General features: G+C 41.5%; 1 long non-coding RNA gene across 4 annotated transcripts in view; it reads right to left on the bottom strand.

Annotated features, from left to right (window-relative positions):
* LOC140637742 (uncharacterized) overlaps nucleotides 1-20,509 on the bottom strand; it is a 64,282-nt gene that overhangs the window by 15,921 nt on the left and 27,852 nt on the right. For 2 of the 4 annotated variants that reach the window (XR_012034773.1, XR_012034784.1), the window contains exons 4-6: nucleotides 6,482-6,603; nucleotides 1,497-1,608; nucleotides 425-1,390 (exon numbers count right to left, since the gene is read on the bottom strand). This is a non-coding gene — a long non-coding RNA (uncharacterized lncRNA). The remainder of the gene's footprint in view (nucleotides 1-424; nucleotides 1,391-1,496; nucleotides 1,609-6,481; nucleotides 6,604-20,509) is intronic. The other 2 variants (XR_012034783.1, XR_012034780.1) reach the window with 2 other exon arrangements.

The following is a 20,509-nucleotide window of genomic DNA, read 5'->3' on the forward strand; positions in this document are numbered from 1 at the left end:
GAAGAATAAAATTACCTCAACCAATGTTCAGTACACAACACATTAACCATTATAGTTTCTTTGGCTGCTTTGAAGTTCTTTGGATTTGTACATATTTGATTTTGCTTTCACATCTGCCACCAAGATCTGTTCTCATAGTGTTGAGTCAAATAACCATTGTAGAAATTTAAAAGATGACCCTTTGACTTTTTCTTTTATTTTATATTATTGTTGTGCAATAAAGTTTATTTAAAATAAAAGCTAATATAGAAAAGAATCCATGGGGGAGTATATCAGAATTAAATCTCATGTTCTTTGCAACTTCCCCAAGGCTAGTTTCCAACCTACATTGTTTTCACAATAAAGCAGCTGATTTCACATAACATCTGTCGCTATGGTGACAATAGGACAATGATAGCTGGAAAAGCTAATAGTGTTTTTCTACCTTGCCTTCTGGAATGTGTAGCAGATACGAAAGCAGCAGCAGAGCAATTCCTGAAGGGCGAGGTCAGTGATGAGCCCTCCAGTGAGGCATTGTCTGTTCTCCCAATCAAGAAGGACAAGAGACTTTGCCAAGCAATCCTCTGAGTTTCTGCTTAAATGTCCAGCTTTCACTTGTTTGCCCCAGTTCCTTGAGAAGAAATCAAAAGAATAACAATAAGCATTGCTAGGAAGAGCATGATGGAAGGACGGAAAGAGGGATGGAAAGATGAATACCTAAATAGCAATGTCATGGCTCCAAATGATCTGAATTGAAGTAAGCCCCAGGAGAGGGAGAAAAGGGGGCTGGGATTGCATCAAAGGGTAAATGGGGAGGAAGAGAAGGCATGGAGGTGTGGCTTGCCTTCAGCAGTGGCAGTTACAGTCTGTGTGACTAATGAGTTTAAAAGCATTAGCTTTTTATATGGTAATGTACGCGTGCTTCTGGCTGTGTAGAGTTATTTGGGCACAGATGGAAATACGGAAGGGTACATGGATGCATGTAAGCAGTTAACATGAGTTACCTTGGAGATGGGTTGTGTGTGGGGGACCGCGAGGAGAGAGGCAAGTGAGTGCCAAGAAAAAATAAGGTGAAGCCTGTATGTGATCACAGTGTTGCACATCTCTAAGATCATAGAAAGATGTAGAAAGTAATTAACTCTCCTTTAGACTTTGGAGGGGCTTGTGTAGCGCAGATAATTCTGGGGCACTTGCTGAAAGGTGTGTTGCCTGGACATGTCAAGCGGGGGCTGATATGGACCAGAAGACAGGATGTAGGCTGCTCTAAGGCTGCCCTGGCACTCCGTTGTAGATTATTTTCTCATATTTTTCTTATGCTTTTTCTGGGAGGTTGCGGGGTGGGGCATGATGGTAAGATGGGAACATCTTGGTGAGGTAATTTTCCGGAAAGGTAGCAGAGCCAGCATGATACCTAAAGGTGAAAATAAATAAACAAACACCACTGAGTGATTTGAAGAATGTATAAAGGTTATCTATTTAAAAATATCTTACTTGTACATGCCTAAAATTTCACTTACAGTTGGGCAAGGGATGGTAAATGGGTTTCAGTTCATGGGCATCTCCATTCCATTGGCGGTCTCCATCAAGTGCACCATTATAATTATATGTTACCATCCCAGGACCTAGTGGCTTAAAACAACAGTAAACATTTTATCATTACTTGGCTTCTGTAGGTTGGGAATTCAGAAAGGGCTCATGTGAATGTCTCCCATGAAGGCTGGTCAGACAGTGATTAGGGCAGTGGGGGTCTGGAGCAGCTGGGGACTGACAGGGGCGTCTCTCTCCCTTTTTATTTATTTATCTATGTCTATCGATTGAGCAACTGATTTACCATAGATAGTCTTTCCTCAAGACTTCCTCATAGGCCTCAGGGTAATTGAATGGCTGAAGACTTCAAGGAAGCATGTATTCCACCTTTAAGAGTGAGCATTTCTGCTAAGAAGGCAGAAGCTACATCATCTTTGATGACTTACCTCGGAAGGCCACCAGAGTTGCTTCTGCTACATTCCGCTGGTTATAGGTGAGCCACAAATCTATCTGCCCCGACTTACGAGGAGGAGAATTGGACTCCGTCTCTTGGTTGGGGAGCAACAAAGTGTTGGAAAGCTCATGGGAAGAAAGACACAGCTTGGCCATCTTTGAGCAACACCATCTGCTAAAGGTGCTTTTTGAGAAGGGTTTCAGGCCACATCCATGGCGCACGGGAGTGCTGGAGTGTGGTGACCTGCAGCGGTTGGTATGTGTGGCAGGAGATGATGTCATATATTTGCTCTCCCTGCATTAGGCACTTTCTTCTCTCTAGTCTTTTTGTATAACAAAAATGTCCTTGCTAATAATATTCCCATATTATTTTCTCCTTTGACAAAACAGATAAAGTCTGCAAACAAAAAAGACAAACAAACTCTCCCCATGAAATCCAGGATGACTTAAGAGAAAGCAGCATGGCCAGAGAATAGGTAGAAAGAGTTTGGGAAAAAATAAGCAAAGGCTGGCTCTGAAAAGTGTCATGGAACCTACAGTTGTAAGACTACAGAATGCAGAGAATCTCTGTATATCTTTCAGGTGCAGATTGCAGTGGGGTAAACTTCTTAGGAAAAAAGAATAAATGAGAAAATCTGAGAGAACTTTACACAGAAATTAAAACTTTCAATATGACAAAAGAAAACATTAAAAAGCCAGAAGACAGGCTGTAGAAAAATGTTTGCAATACACATAACAAAGGATTATATTTCAAAGAGCTTCTAGCAAATGTGCAGGCAAATTATAAACAACCCAATAAAAATATGGCTTAAGGATATCAACAGGCAATTCACAAAAAAGAAAGGGGAAATGTCCAACAAAATATATGAAACTGTGTCATCTGGAAATACAAATTAAAACAAAAATGAGCTACCATTTTTAACCATTAGGTTCCAATATTGAAAACAATAACAATATTGGGGCAGCTGGGTGGCTCAGTTGGTTGCATGTCCAACTCTTGATTTCAGCCCAGGTCAGGGTCTTGAGGTCATGGGATGGACCCCTGCATCTGGCTCAGCTTGAAGTCTGCTTGGTATTCTCTCTCCCCATCTCCCTCCCTCCATGTCCCTTCTCTCCTGCTCACTCTCTCTCATAAATAAATAAATAAATAAATAAATAAATAAATAAATAAATAAATAAAAATCTTAAGAAAATAATGACAATATCAAGTGCCAGCTAGGGTCTGAGGAATTCACATGCATCATTGGTGTGATTGTAAATTGCCAGAACTTACACAAAAGTCATCTGGCATTTTTATTAAAATTGAAAATGCATATGTCTTTAACACAGCAGTGCAAACCTTTGAGAATATATTCAGCAGCAAAAAATTATTTGTCTTATAAATTTAATGTATACATTAACAAGTGTGTGACAAAAAAAAAGAATAAAAACAAGTGTATGACGATTTTCTTATTTACGAAAAGTAGAAAAAAAATAAAGGCTTGTCAATAAGGTAGTGATTGAATATTTTAGATTATGAGCTTTAGTTTACAGAACACTATGCAGCCAAATAAAATATTGAAATATATCTCTACACATGTCTTTATATCGATATAGAATAAAGTAAAAAAAGTTACAAAGTAATATGTATGTATATATTCTATAGTTTATAATATGCATAGTGTAAAAATGATAAATATATGTGCATATCATTAGTTAAATAAAGGAAGTGTAGAGTGACTCGCTTGAAATTTTTAGTGGGATTTAACGAAGGGCTGTTAATGCCCATTCGGGGAGACAGGAAAGGAAACAACCTTCCTTTATAAACATCTTTATCTTTGGAAATGTTTCCTGATGCATGTATCGCTGTTTCATCCAAAAGACTAAAGAAATGGAATGGCCATTACTGTGTAGGCTAGCTTGGCTCTGGTGCAAATAGATATCTGTTAAATGAATAAATGAATTCCTTGGATCTATCCCTTCATTTATGTGAGTCTGCTTTCTGCTTAGAGGGAGCCTGGGATTTCTACATTGAAATCTCCTTCCCCCATTTTTCTTTCTTTTAAAAGTCATAGTGATAATACTTTTTGTTCTTCCCATGAGGAAAGTTATTCCAGTAAATCAGGTTTCCATTTTAATAATTCAGGCCTACATAGTATTGTCAAAATAATTCTAGCAAAACAAAAAACACACAAAACAAATGTAAATGGCTCTGCTGCTCCTGTAGTTAGAGGATCAAAGATTGGTGGCATAGATTTTCCAAATGGATTCAGTTCTCTGCCCAAATTAACAAGAAAATGCTCATTTCATGCAATTATAGATCTTTATTGCTTTTCATTATAGAATGTCTTCCTTAAGGAATAGGTTATTTTTGAGAAAGCCTAATTTTCTGCAGTGATTTAAAAAATTATAACACCTCATCTTTTTGAAAATTGAAATTGAACAAAATCCAAGAACAGTTTAAAATTCAATTTCCTGCTTTGGAGGATCCATCAATACCTACCACGTACCCAGGAAAAGTCTATGTTTCTACTCATTGTGTTTTTGTCATCTGATTACAACAATGGCTTAGTTTTTGACGAAAAATCTAGTTTTTTTTCCAACCCTCTGATTATGTCTATGTGAACCTGGTGGTCACTAACTACATTCATGCTTTAAGGGAGGAAGGGCAGGTGGCTCCTTCAATATTATTGCCTCTTCCTTATCCATCCAAAGTTCTATTACTAATGTCCCCGGGTTGTGCGTGATCACTCATCAAGCGAGGAGCAGGATCTTCCCTGCAGATACCCTGTGAACCTGCCCCAGCTCCTGGGCTGCTCTGTGAAGGCAGAGCACCCACCTGACAGAAGCGTCCCATAAACACTTGCTTTCCCCATTTCTAGGTACCTGATCTGGATGCACTGCAGAAAGACTTTGCCCCCTCAGGGAGAGAGAGTTCACCTTATTGTCCCACCTGCAGACAGGTTGGGAGGGCCATGCAGGCCATGGTAGTGTGACTCAGGTGGCTTTGAGGGTGTTTGGTGACAGGAAATATAATAAAAACGCAAGGGGTGTGTGTGTTGTGTGCGTGTAGCTAGTGAATTTTTCCAGGAAGACGGGCTTAATTTAGAAGGCCTTCACACCTGCCAGATTGAGGAGACAGGCAGTCCTCCTGTGACAGTGACAGGCAGCCCGTAGGAGGCTGGGAGCCAAGGGGCAGACTGCAAACTGCACATTTTTCTCTAGGGACAGACATTTTTCGGAGAGATCGCGACTCAGAGGGAACGACTCTAATTCTGTGTAATTAGGGAGTGAGATGGAGCACAGAAATCCAATTGATGCAGTTTCAGCGTCTAAGATACAGACTCAGAGCAACTCCAGGAGGCCTGAAAATGTTGGGATGCTGGTATCAAGTGTCATATAATGAGGAAATGGCCATTCCAGTGAGATCAGCCTAAAATAGGAGATGAATAGGGCACAATACAGGGGCCAGGCAAGGAAAAACAATCCAGATGAGACCAGGAAGAGGATAATTTCTTGAACCATACCTGGCTAAGGATTTTCCTGATTCCAAATGAGAAGGGATTGAACGTTAATAGAAACACCACAGGATATTTAAACGGTAGTTTTAGTGTCTTAGCATATATCCTCACACTTGAATTACTTTTTAGAATAAGATTTATGTAATTCTCCATTTTTTGGGGGGAATTATGTAACTCCCTCCTTGGGTGTAGATCGAACGGAGGCTGTCTCAACTGGGAATGTCCTGCAGATACTGAACTCATCGTGGAGAAATCCTAGAATCATGCACATTGGCACTACCTCACAGTGCTGGCCTCTCCCTGGCTGGGTCCTCAGGGGTGCCCAGTGTGCTTTAGGCTGTGGTGCCTGGGAAGCTCACTCCTGTGTTCCTTACCTAGGTACGTGGGCCAGAGAAGGTGGGGAAGTGAAGAAATCACAAGCAATTATTAGCTAGACCACACTGGCTGATCAATTGAAGAAATAAGTCATAACATTCAATTCAAATCACATTTATACATTCTCTGGGGCCAGATCTTAAAGACCCACATGTATTAATTACAGATTCCAAGTCAAGTACTAGGTCTGCGTGGGAGCCAGAAGTTAGCCTTTTACAGAAGAATCTCACGTGACTCCAATACAGGTGGTCCATGACCCATAATTTGAGAAATGTTGATTTAAAGAAACTCTCATTCGTGAGCTAAGCAATTTGCAAATTTATTAGATAATAAACCATTGGAATCTCCTGACAGGTATTTCCAGTGCACGCGTGTAGAAGTGAGCTGAGATACAGGCATTGTCGGGAAGCAGAGATGTTTCCCCTGGGGGACCACTCCTTCCCATGCCCCGTCCTGGCTTCCTTCTCGGAGGTGCTAAATCAGACTGCTAGCAACATGGAAAGGAAAAAAGGAGAATTTTGAAGGCATATTAAAAATCATGCCCCAAGTTTAGTCTCTCCACCAAACCCAAAACCATTATTTATTAGCAAATAAAAACAATGCCCCGAGGTCCAAGAGGTGCCTCGGTGGCCCAATTGGTTAGTCACCTGGCTCTTGGCTTCCTTTCAGGTCTTGATCTCAGGGTCGTGAGATTGAGCCCTGCTTCAGGTCCATGCTCAGTGGGGAGTCTGTTGGAGATTGTCTCCCTTTCCCTCTGCCCCTCCTCTCCCTAAAATCAATAAATAAATCTTAAAAAAAATAATACTAGTATTAGTATGCCCAATGCAATAGTTGGTAGGCTAATACACTGGCAATGTGTGAGCCACTAAGTTTGTGGTAATATTTACAGCAGCAAAGAAAACTAATATAAAAGTATCATTTTAGGGTACTGTTTTTTACATTTTAATGTGGTAGCCCCATCATCCTCAGTTGGCCCAAGTAATTAAGTAGAATATTTCACTTTGTAATGATTGTGCTAATCAAGGATTCTTTGTATTGTTCAGTTGAAGAGGTTTGGTTCACAGTTCCTCAGATAATGAATTCCCACCCATTTCTAGGACTCAATTCCTGCATTATTGACTTGCTTGGAAGGGGAATCAGGCAAAGAGGAAACCCTAGAATGGAAGAGGGAAAGGTTCTTAAAATGTTGAATCAGGAAAGACAGTGGAGTAAGGGAATTAGGAGCGCAGGTTCTCAGCTTGAGTCTAGCTTTATTATTTTTTTTAATTTATTTTTTATTGGTGTTCAATTTGCCAACATATAGCATAACACCCAGTGCTTATCCCATCAAGTGCCTCCCTCAGTGCCCGTCACCCAGTCACCCCCACCCCCCCGCCCACCTCCCCTTCCACCACCCCTTGTTCATTTCCCAGAGTTAGGAGTCTCTCAAGTTCTGTCTCTCTTTCTGATATTTCCCACTCATTTTCTCTCCTTTCCCCTTTATTCCCTTTCACTATTTTTTATACTCCCCAAATGAATGGGTATGGTGCTGAGTGAAATAAGTCAATCGGAGAAGGACAAACATTATATGGTCCCATTCATTTGGGGAATATAAAAAATTGAGTCTAACTTTAAATTCAGGCTCGATTACCTGCCAGCAACGTGACTTTGAGAAAACTTACTTAATATCTCTGTGTTTTGGTTTATCTTTAAAATGTGGGTGACAAGAATAGTACCTAGGGTTGCTGTCATGATTTAATAAGTTAATATAGAGAGAGTGTTCTTGCAATATGGCCTCAGAATATGCACAAATGATCTAGGGTTAGCTGTATCATTAATCTTTGCTGCAGAGGCCAGGTGGGGGTAGAAATACACCAGATAAACAAAGCTCACAAAGATTTGTAACCAGAGAACTGGAAATTAAAATAACAATGAGATAGCATTTTAAACAAATTAAATAAGCATAAATGAGAGAGTTGGATAATGCCAGTGTTGGGGAGACTGTGGAACAATGGGTACCACCCTCACCGCAGGTGGTGGGAGTGACATCTATGCAGTCATTCTGGTGAGCAACCAGTTACTACTTAGTCAAGGTAAGTAAACACCCCGTGTCTCAGCTTGGGTTCTTCCAGAAACAGACCCCAAGATAGGGATTTAAGGGAAGTGATTTATTTGGGAGATGAGCCCAGGAAACCCTGGTAGGGGAGTGGAGAAGCAAGATAGAAAAGGAAAGGCACTCAATAAAGAGTATATTTTCAAGCAGGTTACCACTGTGGGTTAATGGAGCTTGACTGAGGATTCCAGGCACCAGTGGAGAACAGGAACTGCATAGTTTGTCCACTGGAGGGATTTCACTTGGTTGGGGGCTGCTGAGAAAGCCCAGAGGCAAGGAGATGCAGATGCTGGCAGGAGGCAGTTGAGGAAGCCTGTGTGTGTGTGTGTGTGTGTTCAGTGCAGAGGCCAAGGAGATATGGGTATGATACTCCTAGACATTGCCATGAAGATGGCTCAGAATTCCACTCCTGAGTATAAGCTTAAAGGAATGATCACAAAGTCCCATATAGGATATGTATAAGGGTGTTCTTTCCAGCATCATTCGTGGTGTCAGAAAATTGTAGGCAAGCTGAGTAATCATCCCTGGGAATGTAAATAGACACGGCGTGGAGAATGGGCGTAGGGCATAGCATTATGCAGTGGTTAAAAGTAACAGATTGGGTTATACATAGCTGCATAATGAATCTCAAAAATAATCTGAGGTGAGGCCATAAATAGAACGGTATCTGTAACACGTACACATATCAATGAGCATTTTGCAGCAACACACTTAATCAAAAAATATATACAAACATATCCGAATAGTTTTCTACAGGGGCGTCAAGGAAATAGAATTGGCTATGAGAACAAGATAGTAAATAAATAATTGATTTAATTATTGTTTTTTACAACACAAAAAGCGAACCTTGTGTAGATGGCTGATGGTAATGTGCTAAGGACCAAGGAATGGGAGTAACTCCACAACCTGCCCCTGACACCCGAGAGACAGAATGCACCTCAGTGATTTCTGACCACTTCCATTTCTCTAATCCCAAGTGCTTGTGTGCCGGTCTCCAGACTAGTTTCTCCTCAGTTGTGAGTCCATGGCATGAGGAGGGTGAGCTGGGAAAGGGCAGCAGAGGCCACAGCACCGAGGGGAAGGGCTGCAGTGCAGTCGGGGTGCAGGGGTTGCCTGCATGCGCCTCTGAGGGCCAGAAGGATGTGAGCCAGGCTAAGGCCAGAGCAGCTGGGGATGGGCGGGGGTAGAGGGTGGGGGGTACGGACGAGGTTGGGCCGAAGGTGGTATGTAGGCGCTCTGCTCCCCAAGCGGAGTCCTAAGGCAGCGCCAGGTGGAAGCCCTCTCAAAGGTAACCTTTCCCTGTTTGTACCTGCCCCTGCCAGGGAAGGTGTTAGAGGAGCAGTGAAAGTTGCATAAAATACTAAATACAATTTGAAGGTGTTTATCCTCAAGATGGTTCTGATTTTGATTTTTATACGGTCTGTATGCCAGCTGTAGGCTTGAGTTCCAAAAAGGGGATATTTTTTTTTCACATTAAAAATCTGTTTGTGCCAGTCAAGAACAGCTACCTTGCCTCTTGTGATTTCCAGCAATCACGGTGCAAATATTTAATGGTAAGCACTATGGAGTAGACTGTTTTGCACAGGATGCATGAGACATTTGTGGACTTTATTTTGAAACCATAATGAATTTTAGGTATCATTCCTAATACAGTTGTGTAGATAAAGATGAGAAAATCACGGACTATAAATTTCATCTGTCTCAAAGGTATATCATACTGTTGTAAGTCAGTGTTCTAGAAGAAGACTAGGGAAATTTCCAAGAAGTTGGGCATTTTCTTATATCACACTTCGGAAGAAATTTGGAAAAAGGGCTTTTGCTCTAAGACAGTACCTAGAAAAAATTATTTGACCAAGGACTTGGAAAAAGTAAGTGTTTTCAGTTGGTAGAAACTGAAACTAGCACCCTGGAGGTGTATCCATACGTGTTCTGGCCGGTTTACGGAGCCACTGGGGCAGTTAGATTATTTCTGCCTTCTTAGCCACGTGACAGTGGCTCTGATTGATTGAAATGGCCCGCTGTTGGTGGGATGCCTTCTTGTTGCCAATACAAGGAATCCCATTTAATGGCAAATTATAAAATCTCTGAGTAACTCCCGGCTGAAATAGTTTGCTTGTGTTGTCCATAATAAGTGCTTCCTTTGAAGCAACTGCTATTTCAGAGGAGGTTGTAGGCATTTAAAAAATCTGGGTCACTCCTCATGCATTACAGGAAGGAATATGTGGCAGACTAAGGCCCAAGGACCCATCTGTAGTTATGTGGGAACTGGGTGAGGTTGTAAATAAAGCTGGTGGGGGGCCCAGGGCAGCTTTCAAACCTTGACCCTCAGCACTGAGATTGCCAAATACTGAAAACTGTGGCTGAGAAAAAATAAAGGAGAGATGGAGTCTCTGTGTAAACACATAATTAGAATACTGGTCATATTCACATTAATGATGAGAATTTTCATACTGAAGAAAGGATGACAAAGGAATAGGGTTACATGGGAGGGTCACCAAAACTTCACACATGATGATTTCTCTTCCTGACCATCAACCACTTTTTTTTTTTTAAGATTTTATTTATTTATTCATGAGAGACACAGAGAGAGAGGCAGAGACACAGGCAGAGGGAGAAGCAGGCTCCATGCAGGGAGCCCGAAGTGGAACTCGATCCCAGGTCTCCAGGATCACGCCCTGGGCTGAAGGCGGCGCTAAACCGCTGAGCCACCCGGGCTGCCCATCCAATTGACCACTCTTAAAAGAAATGGTCACGTTAACCTCTTTTTGCTTTTTTAAAAAAAGGTCACATTGACATTTGTTAGGGCAAAAGAAGGACTTCTGATTGGTAAAGAATTCAAGTGACAGAAGGTAAGAGGTTTACTTTCCAGTTTGCCACGGTCACACAAGCACACACACAAACTCAGATACTCTCTTAGTACTTTTCACTTTTTAAAATGGGTTTTCAAAATTTTCTAAATATATTGTGATGAACAAATTCCATGATGGGGAAAAGGAAGAATGGGTAAGAGTGCAGATGTTGGAGCTAGACTATAGTTTTTAAATCTACCAATTACTGGCTGTGTGACCTTGGGAAAATTATCTTGCCTTTCTGTGATTCATCTATTTATCTGTGCAAGGGATTTTATGTTAGGGATATAATTAGAATGCTGTTTACATTCACATTAACAATGCATACATTAATATTGTAATATTAATAGGGTTGTTGTGAGCAGTAAATGAGTTTATTTTATTTTTTTAAAGATTTTATCCATCTATTCATGAGAGATACACAGAGAGCGGCAGAGACACAGGCAGAGGGAGAAGCAGGCTCTCTGCGGGGAGCCTGATGCGGGACTCAATCCCAGGACCCCAGGGTCATGCCCTGAGCTGAAGGCAAATGCTCCACACTGAGCCACCGGGGTGCCCCTAAATGAGCTTAACATAGCAAATAATATAGTTACAGCATCTAGCATGTTAAAACCTTCAGTAATTATTGGATATTGTGAATTCTTGCTTAATGACTTAGAAAAGAAAGATGTATTCTCTACGTCGGAAATTTGTATTAATTGGTGATTATGATTACCAGTGAGCGTTGCCAAACTCATTTCTATCATTTAAGTTTCTAGAAGATTATTTCCTTACCAACATGGATAATACCTCCAGGGTTTACTGACCTCTTATGCTTTGCCTCATAAACTCACAGGCCAGGCACAACTGGGGCAGGCCGATGATGCTCTGAACTTTGATGTTGCTAATTCAGACGTGTGCTAGTTTGGTAGGGCTACCCTAACAAAGTACCCAGACTGGTGATTCAAGCAACAGAAACTCCTTAGCTCATGGTTCTGGAGGCCAGAAGCCCAAGGTCAAGGTGTCGAGAAGGTTGGTTTCTCCTGAGGGAGGAAACCTCTTTTTCCCTTGGCTTATAGATGCCTTTGCATGGTTTTCTCTCTATACATCTCTATGTTTGTCCTAATTTCTTCTTTCAATTCTGTTGGATTAGGGCTTACCTTTTATACCACCGGGATTTCATTTTACCTTAGTTACCCCTTTGAAGGCTCTATCTCCAAATACAGTGACATTCTGAGGAGGTGGGGGTTAGGTCTTCAACGTATGAATTTCCAGAGTAGGGAGACGGTTCAGCTCGTAACAAGGAGTTCTGCTTTCTAGCTGGGAGGTAGAAGAATTGCAGTTGCCAGACTGAGCTCAACCTTGCCTCAGGATTTGGCATCAATCCTGTTCTCCCTCGGAGGCTGGTATGAAGTTCTAGTTCAATAGCTCAAGTGATTACTGGCTGATATCACTCCTGCTATGAGTCATCCTCTGGCTTTCTGATCTGGTGCTCACAACAATAGCAGCTAACACGTATATGGTACTTGCTGAGGGCCAGGGACTTTGCCAACTCTTTTACTTGTATTTTCATTTCCTTCTCGATGAGTCCATGATCCACCAGAGCCAGTCCTAAGGAAGTGTTACATATATATTTTCTACAATATGTGTGTACAAGATTTGACATTACATTCCAACAGTGTGCTCAGGGCTCTGCCATTGGCTCCCTCAGTGGGCCTCCCCATTTGCCACAGCTAAGTAGTTGTCTGTGTATCACTCCAGACTAATATCCTACCTGCTTAACAACAAAAGTACAGCATTCCCCCCCTCCCCACTCTGAAATAGCCCATTCTGGGAAGGATTCTGTTGAGCTAGCCCATAGTGGACAGGTTCACCGGGCCATACACTAAGTCCGGCATGGGAATCTCACAAGGATGTAGGATACTGCTACCAGAACAAAGAAGAAGGGAAACTGACAGTCAAAACCAGGACGTGTCTACAAGAAGATTTTGCATTGACTAACATAGATGTTTTAAAGAAAGGTCTACACTGGCAAACCAGGTGGAACCCTGCTGTCCCCAGTGTACAAACGTTTGCTTTAAGCCCCAGGTTCATATCTCCATCCTCCTTTGCTTCAACTCTCAGCATCTTTCAGCACATGGGAATTTCACTCATTCTTGACAAGCTGTTTTTTCATGGGTCATGTCGTCATTTTGGTCTGGTTTCCCCCACCACTCTTTCCCTCCTTCCATTTCTTCTTTGCCAGCTTTTTCTCTTCTAAAGTGTTGAAGTCCTCTCAGTTCCGAGCCTTCATCTTTATTCACATTCTCAAATGAATGATCTAGGAAATCTTTTTTTTTTTTTTAATTTTTATTTATTTATGATAGTCACAGAGAGAGAGAGAGAGAGAGGCAGAGACATAGGCAGAGGGAGAAGCAGGCTCCATGCACCGGGAGCCCGACGTGGGATTCGATCCCGGGTCTCCAGGATCGCGCCCTGGGCCAAAGGCAGGCGCCAAACCGCTGCGCCACCCAGGGATCCCTGATCTAGGAAATCTTAATCTAGCCCCAGATGATACATAATGTAATAGTAATTGTGATGATGATGATGATGATGATGATGGTAATAATGATAGAAGATACTTTTCTACCACCATATGCTATGTACTATTGTAAGCACTCTGCATATATTCCATAATTTAATCTACTACAGCCCCTTTGAGATTGGGAGTTTCATCCCTGTGAGGATTAATTTTGTGTCAGCTGACTGGCCATTGGATGCCCCGATTAAACATTATTTCTGGGAGTATCTATGAGGTTATTTCTGGACAATATTAACACTTGGATTGATGGGCTCAGTAAAGCAGATGGCCCTCCTCTGCGGGTGGGCATCATCCTATTTGTTGAGGTCTTGAATAGAACAAAAGGCAAGGGAAGGAAGAATTTGCCCCACTTTTTCTTTCTGCCCGCTTGCTTGAGCTGGGACATTGGTCTTTGTCTAACCTTGCACTAGGATTTGCACTATCAGAAACCCTGGTTCTCAGGCCTTCACACTTGGACTTTGTTATACCACTAGCTTTTCTGGTCTCCGGCTTGCAGCTGGCATGTTGTGGGACTTTTTGGCCTCTATAACCATGTGAGCCAATTCCTCTCTGTCTGTCTGTCTCTCATCTATCAATCTATGTGTATGTCTATGTATCTATCTATCTTTCTGTCTATCTGTCTTATTGATTCTGTTTCTCTGGAGAACCGTGGCTAATATCTAGATTTGACAGATGAGGAAGCTCAGAGAGATTCAGTTACACGTGACCCAAGGTCACATGGGTGGCAAATGGTAGAGCTGGGATTCATGTGCAATGCTCCAGCTTTCATGGTCTTAAAAGGGCATCGTAGACATTGGCAGTGGCTCTCCTGCTTCTCTTGGGTCTTCTAGTGACGCTTGGCCAACTTCCACTGCCAGTACCTGCAACTGTGGGTCTTATACCATGAAGTTTGTTCTACTTAGGCATGTAGCAGGCCAGGAGGATATCCTTGACCAATGGTTTTTCAGAAATCAGCTTTTAGATGGGGGAATTCTGGGTACTGTGTTTTGTACTTTTACCCAGACTTTCCGGTCACCCCTGCTTGTGTAACTGGCTTTCTACTATCTCTTCAAATGTTTACCTTCCCTTGCTTGAACTCCTTCCCACTTTCCCTACTACTGTTTTCTGCACTTCCCAAATAATATATTTGTATCCAAATGCCTGACTTGGGGTCTATGTCTGGCAGAACTGACACTAGGGCAAGTGCCAACTGTACATGCCAGTCACTAATCTGCCTCTCCCGCCCAGACTCTCTCCTGGGCTCCTGATTCATATTTCGAACCTCCTGGCTAAGTATGCATTTCAATATTGACAAACAGTTCGGCCTGAATGGAGGATACCAGAGTGCTCAGGATCTCTTTAACCTGTTTCTTTCAAGTTCTCCCCAGCGTGCTCTACTGATACGGAGTATGACGTACAAAGTCCTTGCTGTGGTTCGAAGTCATAGTGACGATATCAGCTGCTCACCTCTCTGGGCCATCTTGTTTGACTCCCATCGTGTTCACTGGGCTATAGGGCACTGGTATCATTCAGGTTCCCAAACAGGTCGTGTCTGTTTCCCCTCTAGAGGCTCTGCTCCTGCTCCTCCCTCTGCCTGGAAGTGTCCTCCCACCCTTCAGGCACCAGCTTAGAAGCTGCCTTCTCTAAGAGACTTTCCCTGGTGTCCCCTCCCTGGAAGTGCTTCTCTTCTTCTAGTTGTGCTCCAAAACATCACTCTTTTATTTTCTTAATTTCTAAGCACCCCCTGATATGATCCACCTTATTTGTTTATATGTGTATCTTCAGTCTTCCCCATTAGCAGAGCAGCTGTCTTTCCTGTCTCCACAGTATTTCCCAGCTGGGACACTGGGCTGGCGCAGAGTAGACCGACTGTCCAGAAATACCTGTTTGCACTTGTTGGAATGAGATTTTTAAAAAGATAACATCCAGAATTTCTGCAAGTATATTTCACTTCTTAGTATGTTTGTGTTACTTTCAAAATCGACTATCTTGGGAATATTTAATTGAAATGCTTTACATTTTTACCTCAATTGTTCTTAAAGAGTATTTAACCACCTGTTTTAAAAATTATTTATTTATTTAAAAATATTTTATTTATTTATTCATGAGAGACACACAGAGAGAGGCAGAGACACAGGCAGAGGGAGATGCAGGCTCCTTACAGAGAACCCGATATGGGACTTTATCCCCAGCCCCCGGGGATCATGCCCTGAGCTGAAGACAGATGCTCAACTGCCTGCTCACCCAGGCATCCCTAACCACCTGTTTTTCTTTTTTAAACCTTCATTTGATATTTTCATATAAGAATTCCAAAGTGAGGACTTGACTATAGATTTCTGAGTTTCACCAAACATGTCTTTTTGAATTTGCTATTTTTAAAATAAGCTAACCATTGTGGTACATGAGAAATGATTTAGAATTATTATATAATTTATATATATGCATATATATATGATTCAGAAGATGAGATTATATATTTATTTAATCACTGTTATGCTGGATTCTTTACTTATTTTAGAGGAAAACTTAAATATGTTCCAAATAGATTAAAAGGCACTAATAGCCATTATTTTCAGCAGCAAGATGCACTGTTGAAGATTTCAAAGTTTAATTCATTAATTAAATTATAGCACTTAAGCAAAGAAGGCACTAAGCACAAATCTGAAGCCCTTTATCTCATTCTGTTGCTACTTTTCTAAAGATGACTTTGAGTGGCTGATCTTTTAAAGCATATTGTAGCTTCTAAACTGGACCCGATTTAAAAGATAATGTGAAATGAGTCTGAAATAATCATCATCTATGATTTAGCTTTGAAACAAGTCAGGGTCACTTAATAAACAGCAGCACAATAATGTTTCAGCAACCTTCTCTCTGCTCAGGGTAAAGGAAGGTTTTGACTGGATACAATCTGCAGAACTGGGCACATGGCAGACACACAACAGACTACAGAGATTTTGGGGAAGGGATGGGCAAGATTTTGTTGGGTTTGCTCTACATCAAAAGGGAAAAGGGCAGGAGAGATCCAAAAAGATGGTGTTAGGCTGAGACTAGATTCTGTGAAAACATTTTTAAGACTGGTAGTGACTACCCTTCAACTTAAGGTTATTTATAAAATGGTTTTACAAATTGTCTTTGCAAATGCTCAAAATGGGTCAAATCTTTTATTTCTAAGAGGGTGGAGTACACATATTCCCCCCTATTCCTCCTGCTAAGTGCAAGTAAAAGTTCTGGACATTATGTATGAAACAAACATAAGCAGGCCCTGAGAGGTGGGGAGAAGAAAGCAGACTTTCTAGAGACCTCAGAACATAAGGAATGATAGATACAGTGGTGAGTTCTTTGAGTTTTCCTTTAGCTTAATACACCCCAGACTAGGAGCTGAAGAAGCCATCATCCCAGAATGTCCATGAATGTAGACCAAAACCAAAACCAAAACAAAACCCTGACAAAAGCCTGTCTTCTCTAGCTAAAGAACCAGGAAAACAGCAGCCTAGCAAAACAGAAAACTTTTAGGCAATAATTATTGTGCTACAGCCTCATCCCACCTATCCAGCAGTGGGGAGTCTAGACTCCCACCCTTGTTAGGCTATAACACTCCAATCCCCCCACCAAGATGGTGTCAGAAAATGGTGATTAGGGCATCAGAGCTTTTCCCCACACTGGGTAGTAATAAGAGCCACTACCCCCTGGTATCTGTGAAGACTGTGTGGAGAGCCCAGTCTTCCACCCCAAACTAGCAGTGAAGAGGTGTTCCATGCTCTCCCCACTAGAGTAGGGGCAGAAGAGACCTAATGGAGAGGTAGGCCTTTACTACTGCCCAGTGATAACAAGCCCACCCCTTTCTGTAGTATAGAAGGCCACCTGGGGAGCAATAACAAGGTGCTCTGACCCTGCCAACTAGGGAAATACTAGTGGAGACTTAATGGGCAGCTGGATCCCCCAGCCTGGCTGATAGTAGTGAAGAGACCTCTCAGGTGTCAAAGGAGGACAAATGGAAAAGTTGAACTTATTCCCCCACCTGGCAGTAATGAGGTGATACCTCCCCTTTCCATGCTGGAGTAGTGTCCCATGAAGCCCAGCTAAAACAGAAAGTTTAAATAGGCCCTAGAATCTTATAACATAACATCTAAAATGTATACATTTTAATTGATATTCACTCATTATACTAAGAACTAGGAAGATCTCAAGCTTAATGAATAAAGACAATAGATGTTGTATTAGTTTGGTTGTGCTGTCATGACAAAATACCAGAGGGTGGGTGGCTCACACAACCAAAATTTATTTCTCAAATTTCTGGAGACTGATAGTCCATGATCAAGGTGTTGGCAGGCTTGGTTTTTCCTGAGGCCTCTCTCCTTGGCTTGCGGGTAGATACCTTCTCACCATGCCCTCATATAACAGCAAAACCCTGCTATCTCTTCCTTTTCTTATAAGGACACAATATATTGGATTAGGACCCCATTCCATCAGTCTTATTTTGACTTAATCGCTGCTTTCAAGGCTCCATGTCTAAATAGTCATATAATTTAGGGCTCACTCATATGACCACATTTCACCTTAATTACCTCCTGAAAAGTCATTTTTCCAAATACAGTTACATTCTGAGGTTTGAAAAGTTGGGACTTCAACAAATGAGCTTGAGGAGGACATAATTCACCCCATAATAAATGCCAACATTAAGATGTCAGAAATTTAAAATTATTGACAAAAATTGCATTGTAGCATCATAAAAATGCTTCAGTGAGAAACCATCAACACACTTGAAACAAATGAAGAAAACAAAAAAGTCCCAGCAAAGAAATAAAAGGCTCAGCAAAGCATTAGGAAATATAAAGAAGAACCAGCTAGAAAGTATAGAATTGAAATATATAATCAACAAGATAAAAAAAAACTCAGCAGATGAGTTCATCAGCAGAATGGAGGGGACAGAAGAAAGAATCTTATGAACTGGAAGACAGAACAATAGAAATTATCTAATCTGAACAATAGAGAAAAATAGCCTGCAAAAAACAAATAAAATATTCCTCCAGGACCTGTGGAACTATAACAAAAGATTTAACATTTGTTTTCTTGAAAGTCTGGAAGAAGAGGAGAAAGAGTGGGGTCAGAAAAATACTCAAAGAACTAATGGCTGAAAAGTCCTCAAATTCGGCAAAAGACATAAATCCATAGGTTCTAGAAGCTGAGTAAACTTCAAGCAGGCTGCAGAAATCCACACCAAATCATAGACTTCTGAATCCTAACTACAACTAATAAATGGTGACCTGTGCCCTTTTGCACACTTTGTTTATAGGAGAGTGGCAATTAGTGTTTAGAAAATGTGTAAACAAAGATCAGAGGGACTTGGGCTTGAACCTGGAATCTGCTAGTTCAATATGCTCATTCCAGAGGAAATTACTGAATCTCTTTGAGTTTCAGATTTTTCATCTGAAAAGTGGGATAATATGCCTCCCCCAGCCCCAGGAACTATGGTCAGGATTTAACAAGAAAATATATGTAAAGTGCTTAGCACACAGCAAGTGCTCAGTACATGTGTTTCTCTTTCTTCTTCCATACCCTTGACCTCTCTCAACTGATAAGAAGCCCATGAGCACTGAAGCCTGGAATACAAAGGCCTTTGGATAAGATTAGTGGAGTTTGGCCCCAAATACCACAAGATCCATTACATTCTCTAATTTCTTTGCACTTAAAATATTTATTATCCCTTCCATTGATTTTTCAGCAGACACTGTTTCTTTCTAGGGAGACAGTTTTAGGATCATGATTAAGAGTCAGGAAAAAAAAAAAAAAAGAGTCAGGCAAGTATAGGTTTAGATTCTGGGTTCACAAGTCAGTGGCAATTTACTTGGGTTCCTTGAGGATCACTCTCCTCTTCTGTGTTATAGGATAAATTTATTATTTATCTCCATTAGGGTTGCTGTTCGATGGATGGTTTATTACATGTAAAGAGCTTAGAACAGTGTCTGGCCTTGGGAAAGTGCTCAGCAAGGACCACAGCTGTTTGTTGGACATGGATGCATAGATTATCTTGTTGTCTGGGGGCTACATTTAGGAGCTACCTCTTCTCAAGAAAAATCATCTTGATCCCTGATCTCAAATAGAGCTGCTGCTTTCAAATCTTGCCTTACCCACTCTGTAGCCCTCATTCCTCCACTGGTACAGGGTTTTCCTTAATGCCCTTGCCGGCAGGCATTCTTTGAGTTCAACTGGTTCAAGTTGAATTTGGTAGAGTTAGAGTGTATTTAGGGCTCTCCAGAGAAACAGAACCAATAGGATGCACACATACACCGTGTATGTGTGTGTATGTGTATGTATCTCAAATATATATATATATATATATATATATATATATATATATATATATATCTCACAGCACTTCACATATATACATTATATATATCTTTTTTCACATATATATACATTATATATATATACACATTTTAGAGCTCAGAAAGAGAGAGATTTATTTTCAGGAATTGGCTCACACTAATGTGGGAGCTGACAAGTCTGAAATCTGTAAAGCAAGCCAGTAGGTTGGAAATTCAGAGTTGGGATTGCAGACTGGAGTCTAAAATCTGCAGGGATTCTAAACTCAGTCAGGGTTTCTGAGCAATTCTTCCAAACCAGGCCACTACTTGGGGGCATAGTAAATTGTCCAAAATTGGAATATTAAAGTAAGTGGTTCATTTCCATGAACAGTGCAACATCGCATACTATTATCTTTTGAAGGTTCAGCAGCTAGCTCTGCCGCCCTCACCTAGGTGTCGACTGGTGATATGACTGTGACGATGGGCCCTCCAGCACATCTCCCATACGGTGCAAAAATACCTGGTGTGTGGTTTTCTTTTTCCTCGCATAAATGCATTGTGCATTTCAGTTCTGATGGAGCCAATTTTCATTTCTTCAGAGTATTCAGGGAGGGATGTATGAGGCTGAGGTGACTGGCGCTGCATATTTAAATGAGTTTTGTGATGATTTAATGTCATTTATAGATCAGTGTCCTTGGCGGCTCCCAAACTAACACAGCCGGCAGCTGCCTCTGATGGAATGTACTAGGTTGGCAAGTCCGGCTAAAACCCGGGGGAAGGTGCCCACTGCCTGAGGGGTTGCTGGTGCTTCCTCTGAGGAGGAGCTCCTCTGATCCTGAGCCGCATCTCTCGGATCCATCTCACATGCATCTAAGCTCCTGGCTCAG

The sequence above is a fragment of the Canis lupus genome, chromosome 1 (genome assembly GCF_048164855.1).
Source record: "Canis lupus baileyi chromosome 1, mCanLup2.hap1, whole genome shotgun sequence".
In the NCBI taxonomy this organism is placed as follows: domain Eukaryota; kingdom Metazoa; phylum Chordata; class Mammalia; order Carnivora; family Canidae; genus Canis; species Canis lupus.